Genomic DNA, 16,469 nt, shown 5'->3' with positions numbered 1-16,469 from the left:
AAAAAAGATCTTCACGACCCAGATAATCACAATGGTGTGATCACTCACCTAGAGCCAGACATCCTGGAATGTGAAGTCAAGTGGGCCTTAAGAAGCATCACTACAAACAAAGCTGGTGGAGGTGATGGAATTTCAGTTGAGCTATTTCAAATCCTAAAAGATGATGCTGTGAAAGGGCTGCACTCAGTTTGTCAGCAAATTTGGAAAACTCAACAGTGGCCACAGGACTGGAAAAGGTCAGTTTTCATCCCAATCCCAAAGAAAGGCAATGCCAAAGAATGCTCAAACTACTGCACAATTGCACTCATCTCACATACTAGTAAAGTAATGCTCAAAATTCTCCAAGCCAGGCTTCAGCAATACATGAACCATGAAATTCCAGATGTTCAAGGTGGTTTTAGAAAAGGCACACGAACCAGATATCAAACTGCCAATATCCACTGGATCATCAGAAAAGCAAGAGAGTTCCAGAAAAATATATACTTCTGCTTTATTGACTATGCCACAGCCTTTGACTGTGTGGATCACAATAAACTGTGGAAAATTCTGAAAGAGAGGGGAATACCAGACCACCTGACCTGCCTCCTGAGAAACCTGTATGCAGGTCAGGAAGCAACAGTTAGAACTGGACATGGAACAACAGACTGGTTCCAAATAGGAAAAGGTGTATGTCAAGGCTGTATATCGTCACCCTGCTTATTTAACTTATATGCAGAGTACATCATGAGAAACGCTGGGCTGGAAGAAGCACAAGCTGGAATCAAGATTGCCTGGAAGAAATATCAATAACCCCAGATATGCGGATGACACCACCCTTATGGCAGAAAGTGAAGGAGAACTAAAGAGCCTCTTGATGAAAGTAAAAGAGGAGAGTGAAAAAGTTGGCTTAAAGCTCAACATTCAGAAAACTAAGATCATGGCATCCAGTCGCATCACTTCATGGCAAATAGATGGGGAAACAGTGGCTGACCCTTAGGTACACATTCTTATTCAGATTCTTTGCCATTACAGGTTATTGCAAGATAATAAGTATAGTTCCCTGTGCCATACAGTAGGTCCTTGTTGTTTACCTATTTTATATACAGTGGTGTGTATCTTAATCCCAAATCCCTAATTTATCTCCACTGCATTCTCTTGCTGCTACCCGCTTTGCTAATAATAATTTATTTTCTACATCTATAAGCCTCCTTCTCTTTTGTAAATAAGTTCATTTGTTAGCCATGACTTTTCTTGAAAAACATGTTCATCATCTCTACTATTACAACAACCCATTCTTACTCTGCTACTACCCTTTTGGAAGACATTATGTCTTATTTTTTCAATTACATTTATATTGAATGAGGAATATATATATGTGGTAAAGAAAAATTCCAATGTCACCAGATACATCAAAAAGGAAAAGTAAGTCTCCCTATATCCCTATTTTCTTGTTCTTCAGGCTCTCTTTCCTTCCCAGAGATAGAGATATGTAAATATAGGTAGGTGTTAGAGAGAGAGGTGATAAATAGGTCACACTTTGCAATAGTGGCATGCTATACACAATTTTCTGCACTGTGCTTTTTTCGCTTAATGATATGTCACATTATGGGTTCTACATTAGTGCTATAGAACTGCCTCATTTTTAATAGCTACATAGTATTGTTTGGATGTAATATAATTCATGGAACCATCCCCTATCAATGGATATTCAGTTTATCTCCCATCTTCCGCTTTTTAGAATAATGCTCTAATTAACGACTTTATATTTCACAATATCATTTTAATTTATAATATTTTAAAGATAAATAACAAATTATTTCTAACATAATTCACCTTATTTCTATCATGGATCTCCATTTATCAAGAAACAGTACTATATTCAAACTGAGGTCCAAAGCAGAGGTCCAAACTGATAGCCACCAGCAAAAACTAACACAGAGACATGTATCTGATTCATGCCATTATGTTTCAAAATGGAACAAATTGTCAGCACTAAAATTGTAAGGATTTTGATGTGGTTTCTCTAAATCACATCAAAATCAAGATGTGGGATGTCTCTTAAGTAAGTAAGTACTTAGCAATGCTGGGTTCACATTCTTACCCAATAGTACTTGGCTGGCGCTGAGTAAAGCTATTCAATTCAGATGTGGCACAGACTTTCTCAGTCCATTGCATGACCAAGACGGGAATCAAGACTGTCATTTATCATCACACATTCCCTAATTTCACCCCACCCTATAGTAGAGTTGAGAAAAAAAAAAGTGAACTGATTTTGTATTCAAAGGTCTCAGAAGAGTAGGAAAACAAAAAAATACACCCAAACCCACCACCACTCCCTATTGCCTTATACCCAGACTCTTCCTGCTTCCTTATTCATTTACATAAGTAGCGCAGCCTCTGAAAGCATTTGACTCTTCAATCCCGTGTTTGAAAGAACCAGATCCTCCCCAAGGTCAACAATATTTTCAGAAACAGTTCAATAGAGGTCTATTATCTCTTTCTTCTGTTTATTTAAGCCCTCCTTCCATTTTTCAACTTCTTTGACAGGTTTGTCCTGCAAAGGATTATTTATTCTTTAATACAAAAACAAAGGAAACAAATAATAACAAAAAGAACCCCTAAGTGTGTCCAGTGGACTTAAAGCTAAAGTGGCCTATCCGTTGATTCCAAAGAAAAGCAGCTGGCAAAACTAATCAACGTTGGACATTTGCATTTTTTTATAGTCTCCCCTGGTGCTGGGAGATTGGTTTTCTGTGTTGGAAGGAGAGCATGGAGAGCAGCTGCTGCCTCCCGGTCTGGTGCACAGTATACAAGAGTGCGTGGCACAGAATTCATCTACCAAATATCCCAACAGGTTAACCAGTTCTGGAGGGAGGAAGTCACAGCTTTTACTTTTGAAGGTTCTTTGCATTGAGTATAAAAGAGTCTGTGTTTCTGGGAATAATATGTCTCTCTTCAAATTGACTCTATCTACTCTAGGCAGCAAGATGCTGCTGCTTAAACTTGATAATCTCCTGCTGATGAGATGGTGAGAAGAAAAAAATTAAATACAAGTATGAGCTTGGCAAAGATAAACATATGCAAGCTCTGGAAACTAGGCAGTAGTATAATTCTCACTGCAAGTTTTTGAGTGCTTCTTATCTGTGAGGTATTGTGCTATACACGCATTATCTCAATTAAATTTCTCAATATTGAAAGATACATGTTATTGTTAACCCTGCTTTATAGAGGGAAAAATTGAAGACTAGAGAAGCATAGTGGTTTTTACAAGGGATCTAGGCTTATAAATGACAAAGCTGACATTCATCTAGGTTTCTCTGATTCTTGGAAACTTAGTTAAAGAAATTCCTGGAAAGTTTCCTTCACAGACCAAGCATTCTTCAAAGAGGTTCATGTTGGAATTTCAGTGAGAACCACTGAGTGTATTCCCTTTGGAATCCACAATGCTGCTGCTGATAATCATTCAGGGAGGAACATTTTCATCCTATTCTTTATGTCATTTTTTTTCTTCCATATCTTCTGCACAAGAAGCAATCTAGTGTTGGCCCCTTTCTCCTTAAACAATTCACAATTGAAATAACTATTCATGACCTCAATTCTATTCTGAAAGATTATTTATTTCATTGGCCACTTTTCTTCCTGACATTCCTAAGCTCTCTTTGATGTCCTGAATTGCCGAGAGAAATATCAATAACCTCAGATATGCAGATGATACCACCCTTATGGCAGAAAGTGAAGGAGATCTAAAGAGCCTCTTGATGAAAGTGAAAGAGGAGAGTGAAAAAGTTGGCTTAAAGCTCAACATTCAGCAAACTAAGATCATGGCATCTGGTCCCATCACCTCATAGGAAATAGATGGGGAAACAGTGCAAACAGTGTCAGACTTTATTTTTTGGGGCTCCAAAATCACTGCTGATGGTGATTGCAGCCATGAAATTAAAAGACGCTTACTTCTTGGAAGGAAGGTTATGACCAACCTAGATAGCATATTAAAAAGCAGAGACATTACTCTGCCAACAAAGGTCTGTCTAGTCAAGGCTATGGTTTTTCCAGTAGTCATGTATGGATGTGAGAGTTGGACGGTGAAGAAAGCTGAGCGCCGCAGAATTGACGCTTTTGAACTGTGGTGTTGGAGAAGACTCTTGAGAGTCCCTTGGACTGCAAGAAGATCCAACCAGTCCATCCTAAAGGAGATCAGTCCTGGGTGTTCATTGGAAGGACTGATGTTGAAGCTGAAACTCCAATACTTTGGCCACCTGATGCAAAGAGTTGACTCATTGGAAAAGACCCTGATGCTGGGAAGGATTGGGGGCAGGAGGAGAAGGGGACGACAGAGGATGAGATGGCTGGATGGCATCACCGACTCGATGGACATGGGTTTGGGTAGACTCCGGGAATTGGTGATGGACAGGGAGGCCTGGCATGCTGTGATTCATGGGATTGCAAAGATTTGGAGGGAGAAGGCAATGGCACCCCACTCCAGTACTCTTGCCTGGAAAATCCCATGGACGGAGGAGCCTGGTAGGCTACAGTCCATGGGGTCGCTAAGAGTCGGATGACTGAGCGACTTCACTTTCACTTTTCCCTTTCATGCACTGGAGAAGGAAACGTCAACCCACTCCAGTGTTCTTGCCTGGAGAATCCCAGGGACGGGGGAGCCTGGTGGGCTGCCGTCTATGGGGTTGCACAGAGTCGGACACGACTGAAGCGACTTAGCAGCAGCAGCAGCAGAGCGACTGAACTGAACTGACTGATGACTCTCCCAAAACCTATTGATTGGAACAAAATTCTGGCTTACACACAAAAATCTGATAAACTTGTTCATAGCTATTATACCTTACTTCATATTATGAAAAAAAGAAGAAAGAAAAGAAATTCTGGTCTTCTTTCATATGTTCAACCTACCCAAGTAGTTTTCAACTCTGTTTATAATGAGCTGAACTGGAATGTCTCCCTTCAAGTAAAAAGGACCAAAGTGGAATTGGAAACTATCTTTACCCCAGATGTCCTTAATCTGGCAAACCAGCTCTCTTGCACTAGAGTCACTTCAAAGATTACTAAAATTCTTAATCTTCAACTCTAGCCAGTAAAGGCTTGTAAATAAAACCAAAAGCTTCTTAGTTTCTGTTGTTAATGAAAAGAGCCAGGACATCTGAAAAGAGTGTTTCAAATTTAAGCATTTCAGGCATCTACAGCCCTTCTAACCAGCCTTTCCAATGTCCTCCCAATTCTTAAGTGACAGGGCTCCAAGGAACTACAGGGGCTCTTCCCATTGCTTTCTCTTCACCAGCTTGAGAAGCATTTCTCCAGTTTGGGGATGAATCTCTTCCAGGTCTGACACTGGAGCCACACTCTTGGTGCTCATCCCCACTACTATAAGGCAGTCCCTGCCTTGGAGTACCACATTCAGCTAGCGGGGCTCTTCAGTGAACCTTAAAAGATTCCTGTCTCTTACCTATTCACTTTTGCTTAGACCCTCTGAAAGATCCACACCCTTTTCTTTTTAGTTCCTTAGCCCTCATCCATTTATTAGGCTGAGATTTCTTAGAGAAGTACCATGCTGGAATATTTTTCTCCCCAAAGGGAGAATTATTCTAGAATTTGAGAGTAGTCATCAAAGCAGCCAAGCAGGTGCATTAGATGAGCTTTCGCAATCTTATTTGCTTCGTTTCTGATGATACTAGAGATGATTCTGGAAGCATTGATCATTTGTCCCTATTCAATCAGCTACAACCCTCCTTATGTGCAAAATCTTCAACTGATATTGGCAAAATTCATAGCACACCTATCAAGATTCAAATATATCCCCCAAAACATCGCCCCAGAATTAATCAATGCTCTATGAATAAAGAAGACCTTCAGGACACCAAACTCACAACAAAATGTTACAAGGCACAAGGCCTCACTATCCCTTGTACTAGCCCCTACAACACTTTCGTTTTACCTGTGCAAAAACCTACAGGCCAAAAGTGGATATTTTGCCCAGGACCTTGACACAATAAACAACATTGTTATCCCCTGACACTCCGTTGTTGTTTCCAACTCTAACACTTTACAAATATTCATTCCCACTAGAAGCAAATTTTTTACTGCAATTGATTCATGCAGTACATTCTTTAGTATTCTAGATGATGAAGCAAGACAATAACTTTTCGCCTTTACTTGGGGGAAAAGAAAAACCAATTCAGCTGGACAATAATACCTTGGGATTTTACTGAGAGTCCTTCTTATTTCTCAGAAATCCTGAAGGCTGATCTGGATGATATAAGGTTCCCTAGAGGTGCTACTTTGTTGCAGTATATGGATGATTTGCTTCTTTGCTTTCCTTCTCAAGCCCTCAGGAAGACAGCATCCACTTGCTAAAGCTTTTAGCCTTAAAGAGACATAAGGTTACCAAAAAAAACTGTGGTTTGCCCAAAGCCATATTCAATATTTAGGACATCTGATATAAGAACAAGGACCACACCTAGATTCAGATAGGCTTCATAGCATCCGATGTTTCTCCAAACCCAAAATTAAGTGCCACTGTGAGGCTTTCTTTGGTTCATAAGTAAGTAAGTGTTAGTCGCTCAGTCGTGCCCCACTCTTTGTGACCCCATGGACTGTAGCCCACCAAGCTCCTCTGTCCATGAGATTCTCCAGGCAAGGATACTGGAGTGGGTTGCCATTTCCTTCTCCAGGGGATCTTCCCAACCCAGAGATCAAACCTGGGTCTCCTGCATTGCAGGCATATTCTTTACTGAGTGAGCTACAAGGGAAGCCCCTTGGTTCATTGGTTCATTGGTTATTGAAAAAATTGAATTCCAAATTTCTTACAACCAGAATTCCATATGTTTTCATAAAGAACAACAATCTCGACCCAATTTTATTATAAGGATCATAGCCATCACTACATAGCCTTTAAGGCCTTAAGAAGAGTTTGATGAACCTGATCTTGGGCATTCCAATTAGCAGATTCTTTTTTTTTTTCCCCCCATTTTGTATATGAAAAGGAAGAAAATGCTCTTGGGATACTTACCCAAAAACATGGGTACCACCATAGACCAGTATTATAGCCAGTCACTGCATCCTGTGGCATACGGATACCTCCCCTTGCTTTAGAGCCATTGGTGCCACTGTCCTTTTAGTTAAGACCACCACAGGAAATTTGCTGTGGGATCCCCTTCAACCATTTGTGTACTTCATGCAGAAGAAGCCCTCCGAAATTTTCATCATGCTCAACATTTCTCAGTCAGCAGCCTCACGTCCTAAGAAGTCCTTTCATTAACTGCTCCTCATATAACTCATATACATTGTGATAACCTTAACCCTGCTACTCTTCTCCCCTCAGTCACTGACAAATTCCCTCTGTATGTGCATACATGCTCAGTCATGTCTGACTCTTTTCAACCCTATGGACTGTAGAAGCCCATAATGCTGATGGACCACTTCCTAACTCCTAATGATGATCTTCAGGAAATTCCTCTGGGTAATGCTGATTTCTCATGGTTCACTGCTGGTTCTTATTTAAAGGAGGACAATGACAAATATTGTGCTGGGTATGCTATTGCAACTCCTTTTGATACTGTTGAGGAAGCACCTTTACCTATGGCTACTTTGACCCAAAAAGTTGAATACTCTGCTCTTACACAGACTTGCACTTGAGCCAAGGGGAAAACTGTCAATAATTATACTGAAACTAGATATGCTCTCTGAGTAGCTCATGATTTTGGAATGTTGTGGAAGCAACATGGCTCCTCAGTTTCAACAAAAATAAAACTTAAAATGGCTCTAATGTTCAGGAATTATTGGATGAAATACTTTTACCTGCCACTCTGGCTATTATTAAGATTCTGGGGTGTTCTAAACTTCACTCCCTGTGCCATCAAACTCTAAGGAATAGACTCTTGGATTCACATGACAGATCTAACGAGAGCACCAAACCTTGATTGGCCCTGCACACATCTATTGATTTGAAAGCAAATATATTTCACAAATTGAAGTCGACAACAACTAATGAGACAGCTTTTCCAAGATATCCAGACCTGTTTGATATCTGTTGCTAAACTTTTGATGATGACATAATGCTTCAGATGATCTGCAATGTCTATCATCTTGATAACATATAGACTTTTTTTTTCTTTTTTTTTTACATGTGTTCCCCTTCCTGGACCCCCCACCCACCTCCCTCCCCATTCCATCCCTCTGGGTCATCCCATTGCCCCGGCCCTGAGCCCTTGTCTCATGCATCGAACATGGAATGGTGTTCTGTTTCACATATGATAATATACATGTTTCAATGCTATTCTCCCATATAGACTTTAAATAAGAAGTGCCTGAGGGTTCTCCCTCCTACCTTAACTCGTTACTCAAATGTGACATCAACAGTTTTCCAATCTGTGTACTTTGCCTCTGATATGGAATACTACACTTATGAAAGGTCCTTCCTGGCACTGAGGGACAAAAGGCCACTGAAACAAGAAAATCTGATTCTTGATCAGTGATGCTATCAGAGAAAGAGCTTATCAAAAGGTGGAAATGTAAGAAACTTCAGTTAAAATAGAGTTGGGAGGCCAGAATGGGAAGGTCTCATGCCCTACATGACAATAAAGCCAAATAGAAAGAAGAAAAACTTCTTGCCTGGCAAGAGTTCAGCCAATGAGAAACTGTCACAACTCAGCTAGTGAAAAGCCACTATACTTTACTATGGCCCTCTCAGCTTCCTTTTCTCCTCTTTGAAAAATTCTCCTGTCCTTACCGTGCAGGCACTTGCATATGGCTCACCATGGTTGCAGATCCCAAATGGCCACTCTTTGTTGATCTAAAACACATCCACTTTTGCTGAAGAAATAACTGGCAGTCTATTTATTTGGGGGCTTCCTGGCTTCCCATCTTCCCAGGTGGTAAAGAATCTGCCATCTTTATCATCTTGCAATGGAGACCTGAGTTCTATCCCTGGGTCTATTTACTTTAGGACAGCACCAGAAAATCAATACATTAAGCTTCCATAGATCACTGATATCTCATTATAAATTTGCTTTACTCATTCACTCAAAAGATATAAGCACCTACTAAGCACCCATTTAAAGCTGTTTGTACTGATGACTGTGAATACAAAAATTAGCAAACAGTTTATAAAGAGATTTGTTTAATAAGATTGCTATCGTTATAGCTAAATGAAAACAACACTGAGGAAAAAGGGCATGCAGCTGGTGCAGGGAAGATACTACAAAAAACCCTATCCTAGAATTACTGCGCTAATCTCTACTCTGTTGTTGTTCAGTTTCCCAGTTGTGTCTGACTCTTTGTCAGACAAAGACATGGACTACTTGGTACTCTATGTTAATTCTGAGCCCAGTCATCTGGTCAGTCTCAGAAATGTGTGAGCTCTCTCTGCACTAACCCTCTTTCCTTTCCAGCACTGATCAGTTTCAGCAAGGAAAAAAATAGTGTGTCTTTTGTTGTTGTTGTTCAGTTGCTCAGTCATGTCTGACTCTTTGCAACCCCATGGACTGCAGCAACCAGGCTTCCCTGTCCTTCACCATCTCTCAGAGCTTGCTCAAACTCATGTCCATTGAGTCCGTGATGCCATCCAACCATCTCATCCTCTGTCGTTCCCTTTTCCTCTTGCTTTCAATCTTCCCTAGAATCGGGGTCTTTTCCATTGAGTCAGCTCTTCGCATCAGGTGGCCAAAGTATTGGAGTTTCAGCTTCAGCATCAGTCCCTCCAATAAATATTCAGGACTGATTTCCTTTAGGATTGATTGATTTGATCTCCCTACAGTCCAAGGGACCCTCAAGAGTCTTCTCCAACACGACAGTTCAAAAGCATCAATTCTTTGGCACTCAGCCTTCTTCATGGTCCAACTCTCACAACCATATGACTACTGTAAAAACCATAGTTTTGACTAGATGGACCTTTATTGGCAAAGTAAGGTCTCTGCTTTTTAATATGCCGTCTAGGTTGGTCATAGCTTTTCTTCCAAGGAGCAAGTGTCTTTTAATTTCATGACTGCAGTCACCATCTGCAGTGATTACTTAAAGAAAATTCAAGATTTTTAACAGGTTAGTAATCATGCTACCCTCTCTCTGGATTCCAAGAACTCTTCTGTCTATAGTTTTGTTGTTGATACTGTTTCTACACTGAAAGATTTCTGAGCCCAGGGAAGCTCTTCAAGGAGTTAAGAATTCTTAATTTGTACACATTGCTGTAGAAAGGTTTAAGGGTGATAAAATTTTTTTAGAATAAAGGAGTCAGAGGCAACTTTTTGAAACATTTAACCTAATTCCAGTTTTACTTAATCTCTACTATATAATTTTACTATTTTCCAGAATAAGAATCTATACAACCTTGGCTATATGCAAAAAGTTGCTGCTTACAACAGGAGATAGCTTCCCATAATAAACACATAAATAGTTACAGTAAAAGATGGAATTTGATAAGTGTCTTGTTAGATATATGAGCAAACATAAATTCCAGGATGGGGCAAATGATATCTGCCTAGGCATTTGGCCTTGATTGATGGATATTGTTTTGAAAAATATAGATATGGAGATTTAAAAAAGGCATTCCAGATAAAAGTGAACCATACGAAAAAGCAAGGAACCCACAACTAAATCATATTTAATAGTGAAAGACAATATTTTCCCTGTAAGGACAGAAACAAGATAAGGATGTCTGCTCTTTATTCAACATTATACTGGGGGTTCAGACCATAGGAATTGGGCAAGAAAAAGAAATAAAAGTCACACATAATCAAAAGCAACAAGGAAAACTATCTTTGTTTACATAAGATATAGTCTTGAGTATAGAAAACCCTAAGGAGTCCACTAAAAATACTACTAGAACTAATAAATGAGTTCAGCAAGGTGGCAGGATACTAGATCAGTATACAAAACTCAGTTGTATTTTTATATACTAGCAATGAACAAGCCATAAACAAAATTAATAAGATAATTCCATTTACACAGTAACAAAAAGAATGAAGTATTTATAAATAAATTCAGCCAATGAAGTTGTAAGACTCAGACACTGAAAAATGCAAACTATTGTTGAAAGAAATTAAAGAAGACCTAAATAAATGGAGAGAGATAATCATGCTTATAGATTGGAAGACAATACTTCTCAAATTGATCTACAGATTCAATACAAGCAGTATCAACATCCCAGCTGACTTTTTGTAGAAATTGACAAAACTGATTGACCCTAAAATTCTTGTGGAAATGTAAGAGTAACAGAATAGCCAAAAGAAATATCTTTAAAAAGAACAATGCTGGAGGACTCATACTTTTAAATTTGAAAATTTACTCAGAATTATAGTAATAAATACAGTGTGTTACTGGTAAAAGAAAAGATATACAGGTTAATAGAATTGAGAGTCTAAAAAATAAACCTTCACATTTATGGTCAACTGGTTTTTGACAAGAGAGTCCAAACAATCTAATGAGGAAAGAAATAAAACAGTTGGGCAGATCCTCACAGTGTTAAATATAGAATTATTACATAACCCAGCATTTCAGTCCTAGCTATATTCCCAAAACAATTAAAAATAAATGTCAACCAAAAATGTATAATATATGAATATTCATAATGGCATTATACAAATAGCCAGAAAAGTAGAATCACTGAATGATGAATGAATCAACAAAAGGTGGTATATCCATACAACGAAATATTATTTTGCCTAGAAAAGAAATGAAGTACTGATACATGCTACAACAATATGAATCTTCAAAACGTCTAAGCGATAGAGGCAGAAATAATTGTCATATTATATGACTCTGTTTATATAAATAAGGAATCTATCAAATAAGGAATAAGGAAATCTATCAAACAGAGAGCAGATTAGTGGTTGCCAGGAGCCAAAGGGAAGAGGAAATAGGCAGTTACTAGGTTTCTTTTTGAGGTGATAAAATGTTCTAAAATTAGATAGTGATGATATTTGTAAAACTGTATGAATGTACTAAAAACCACTGCAGTACATATTTTAATAGGGTGATATTTTGGTATGTGTGTATCTGAATAAAACCTATTTTAAACGGATAATAGTTTGGTATGTATGTATCTCAATAAGACATTTTAATATGTGTGTATCTCAATGAGACTTTATTTTTAAAAAGGTCGAGGGGAGGGAGATTGGGAGGTTAAAAGTCTCTTCTGATGGAAGAGATAATTTCCCAGCTTGGTAAGGGGTGACATAGGTTGGGAAGCCATGACAGATCTTGAAAGACCATGTAAAAAGAAATGAACAGATCTCCACTGAGGATTTATTTTATAAGTAGGAAGACTTGGTTAACAATGTGGCAATGTGTTAGAAGGTCACTAAAGGCATTATCTCATCTTAGTATTTTATATTAAGATCTATCATTCTTACTATGTCTCTGGGAGAATCTTAGGAAGTCACCTCGCTTTCCCATCCTCAGACAAGACTTATATAATACCCTACTACAGAGTGAAATACTTCAGCCAAACCATCTATACTCACAAACCCACCATCCTTCTTGAGGTTGTTTTTAAAATCACATTGTCCTTTGGCTTCCCTGATGGCCCAAACAGTAAAGAACTTGCCTGTAATGCAGGAGTCCCAGGTTCAAGCCCTGGGTCAGCAAGATGCTCTGGAAGAGGAAATGGCAACCCACTCCAGAATTCTTGCCAGGAAAATTCCATGGACAGAGGAGCCTGGCAGGCTACAGTCCATGCGATCGCAAAGAGTCAGACATGACTGAGCGACTTTTACTTTTTTTTTTTCCAGCTTCGATATTATTAGAAACAGACACACTTTAAAAGGAAGTTTGCCTTCTAAGTGATTCCCTGGGTGAAAAGACCAGACTTCACATTGTACCAAGAGACAACTGAGAGGGAAAACCTGATGAAGTGTGAATATACAGCCATGAAATATCAAAGTATGCAAGAAATGCATGAGATAGAGCCCAGATAAAAAATTTAAGTAAATATTGAAGGTATGTATATATTAAAAATTATGATGTAAGACATAAATACAACACCACGCAAAAGTCCAAAAAAGGACAATGGTTTAAAAAACTATGGTATATCATGTGGAGTCTATTAATAAGATTAAAAATTATATTTACTTAATCTTTAATAATACATATAAGTGACAATGATTCAGTTATAACTAAGCTTAAAAAGTTCATTTATTAATATAATGTGTCCCGAGTATATGTACGTTTTCATCTTGTATAATATTTATATACGTATCTGTATATAGATACATAGTTTTCTTGACATGAAATACAGACATACATATATAAATATGTTTTACTCTATTGTGCATAAAATTTTCTACATTTGTATTTATATAGTATGATACATAAAATAACAATTTTGTATGTATCAATAAAATGTTAATAAGGATGAGATTATGGGTTGTTTTCATTCCTTTTATTTTCAGCCCTGGGGAGCTAGCATGATGGATAGGCCAACAACTTGGAAATTAGGCCAGTAAAACAGCCATTTGATTTGGGAAATATTTTGGATGTTTCTCAAAAAGTTAAGCATAAATCTACCATACAACTGAGCAATTCCACTCATTGATATCTGCCCAAGAGAAATGAAAACATATGACCACACAAAGAGTTGCACATGAATGTTCACAGCAGCATTATTCATAATAGCTAAAAAAATGGAAACAATTCAAATGTTCATCAGATGAATAGATAAATAAAACATAACATACCCATACAATGAAACATTATTCACTAATAAAAAGGAATGCATAATGATACATACTACCATATGGATCAATTTCCAAGACACTATGCTAATTGAAAGAAGCCAGATACAAAGACCTCATACTGTAGGATTTCATTTCTATGAAATCCAGGATCGGAACAGAGATTAACTGTTAATGGGCATGATGGATCTTACTGGGGTGATGAAAGCATTAGGAGGGTGGCTGCACAACCTGGTTAACTTCACAAAAACCACTAAATTGTACATTTTAAAAAAGTGTAATTTTATCTTTAAAATTTTGTGATCTGTAAAATATACTTCCATAAAATTTTTAAAATTTGCCCTTCAAGACTTGAGCTTTAAATTAACAGTTGGCAGACACAAGCAGAAATATGCAAACTTTAGAAAACAGAATGACTCCCAGACCAAAAAGACTTGACTGTAGCCTAACTGATGGTAGAAAGAAGTCTACAGAAACAATGTGTTCTCAGAATGGAGAGTGGCCAGTCGTAGGATAAAGGCGAGAGATGACTTGGCTTAATGCACTGGTGTATTAGGGTTTCCATTACTCCTGTAATGAGGGAGGTAGGGGAAGAGGAAAACGGTGGTTTTGAAAAGATAACTCAGCTGAGAGTTAGCTGAATGACTCCTACGCACTGACTTGAGGCTCCCCAGTCCAAGGAAACAGTAGTTGGTTAGCTTCCCATGCAGTTCTACTGTAGAATGAGGATGTACTGATAGGTAAATGTAAGTCTTCCTAGACTTGTTCTTTGTAAATTAATGAGCTTAATCGTCAGTACCACAGCTGTTTCTGTGAATATAGTAATGTGATTCATCCCTGTAAAAGACAGGCTTCTGAGCCTGTGAAGTAGAGAGCCTTAGCGTGGAGGGTGATGAGTTCCTCGGACCAGATGTTCCCAAGGAGGACTAATCTGAGCGACTGGAGGTCTCTCCAGTTGGCACTGTCTTTCTTGATGTGTAGTTGGCACAGCACAGAGCAACATAGAGCACACTGGATAAGAAAGAGACTCTGGAGTTAGACCACCTGGGTTCAAAGTCTACACTACTGCTCACTAGCTATGTGACTTTAGGCAAGTTACCTAACCTCTCTGTTTCAGTTTTCTCATCTGCAAAACACAAGTGATAACAGTAACTTTCTCACATGGTTGTCAAAAGGATTAAATGAGATCATATATGTGAAGCACTTAACATAGAGCTTATCACCGCTAATGCTTCAATGTCATTACTTCTCAGTTGGCATTCTTTTCATACTTCTTTAGCTGATTTTCTTATAATGAGTATATATCATTTCAATTCATAATCCGAAAACAATGTTATTCAAAAAATTTGAAATAGGTATGACTTCTGTTCAAGGAAAGAAATAAGAGTAAAGAGAAGAGATGGAGAAAGAAAGAGGAAAAGAAGGAAGGATCCAAGAATGCAAATAAAGGACACTTTAGAAGGACAGAATATTGAAATTCAAGCCTTTCTGTCAGACCACAAAATATCTGGTGAGTATATCCCATATGCTCCACCAAAATTTTTCTCATGGAGTTCTTTTGCCACCATTTATTTTACACCTCATTTTAGCAGGCAAATGGGTTGGTTGACCCTGCACAGAGCAGGGACAGCCATGGGAGGAAGAGCGAAGGAACAGGCCAGTGGCAAAAGAGAGGAGGAAGTGAGGGTGAAAGGCAGCAAAAGCCCTTCCCCTCACGCCTCCACACTCTCTCAGCACTGGAAGCCAAGTCTGTGGTTTTCGACAAAGCTTACACACAGCTTAAACCAAAGAGGCAGGTCCTTTCGCCAATCCCAATCAACCCTCAGACTTGTATAGACAGCTTCCAGACCCCTTGTTGTTTAGTTGCTAAGTCATGTCTGACTCATGTGCGACCCCATGGATTGCAGCCCACCAGACTCCTCTGTTCATAGGATTTCCCAGGCAAGAACCCTGGAGTGGGCTGCCACTTCCTACTCCAGGCATCTTCCCGACCCCGGGATCAAACCCACATCTCCTGCATCAGCAAGCAGATTCTTTATCACTGAGCCTCCAGGGAAGTCCTCCAAACCCCTACCTGTGGTCCAAACTCCTACCCATGGTTTAATTACTTTTCTGAAAAAAAGCGGCTGGTTGATATGACAGCCACAAACGTCAGATTCTATTAATTAATACTGAGACATCAGTATCCATGCTGTTTCTCAGTTACACAGTTAAGATGCAGTCACCCTTGCTGCCAGCATCAGTTTGGTCCTAGAGCTTAGAAAGGGCGGTTGCAGTGGAAGAAGGACCAAAGGCGGGTGGGGGTAGCATCTGCACTTACACTGAGATAATGAGCTTGGAGGAATTCACACTCCAAAGAGCACTCCCCAGAGAAGGGCCTCAGAGACCTAGATGAAAGGGTTTAAATGAGGCTGGGTGAGCTGTTTTCATTCTGCTGATGGCCTGGAAGGAAACTATTACCTTGATGAACACAGAGTTTCCCTCGGGTTCCAAGACATACTCTTTGCACTGGCTTTCTGAGCCTCCTTCCTCACTTCCCTTCTCATTGTCCTCTCTCTCTCTCTCTTCCCCTAACTACAGTCATCTTCAATTTCATGTTAATTCAGAAGAGTCAAAGGGGAACAAAAAGCAATCTTTGCTTCTTCCACTCAAGTATAAAGCCTAAAGGGATCACATTCCCATCGAGGCACAAGCTTGAGAGCCTGGAGACAAACTGAAATGTTCTCAGGAACACTCAGAGGTTAGGTCCTGGAGATAAAGCAATGTGATTAAATCTTGATAGATTTTTGTTTTAGGAGTAAAAGGGAAGGGGGAGGG

The 16,469-nt window shown here is 39.1% G+C and overlaps 1 protein-coding gene and 1 long non-coding RNA gene across 11 annotated transcripts in view; one reads left to right on the top strand and one right to left on the bottom strand.

Annotated features, from left to right (window-relative positions):
• Positions 1-16,469, bottom strand: part of LOC145510122 (uncharacterized) — an 838,825-nt gene that overhangs the window by 326,901 nt on the left and 495,455 nt on the right. The gene's annotated exons all lie outside the window — the stretch shown is intronic.
• The window catches only part of LOC145510124 (uncharacterized), a 28,634-nt gene that overhangs the window by 2,585 nt on the left and 9,580 nt on the right, over positions 1-16,469 (top strand). The window contains exons 3-4 of the long non-coding RNA XR_014056735.1: positions 12,711-12,918; positions 15,008-15,162. This is a non-coding gene — a long non-coding RNA (uncharacterized LOC145510124). The remainder of the gene's footprint in view (positions 1-12,710; positions 12,919-15,007; positions 15,163-16,469) is intronic.

This window comes from Giraffa tippelskirchi, chromosome 6 (genome assembly GCF_054371585.1).
Source record: "Giraffa tippelskirchi isolate mGirTip1 chromosome 6, T2T-mGirTip1v1.2.pri, whole genome shotgun sequence".
NCBI classification, from domain to species: domain Eukaryota; kingdom Metazoa; phylum Chordata; class Mammalia; order Artiodactyla; family Giraffidae; genus Giraffa; species Giraffa tippelskirchi.
The sequence above is the reverse complement of the archived record's forward strand: the minus strand, read 5'-3'. Positions and strand labels throughout refer to the sequence as shown.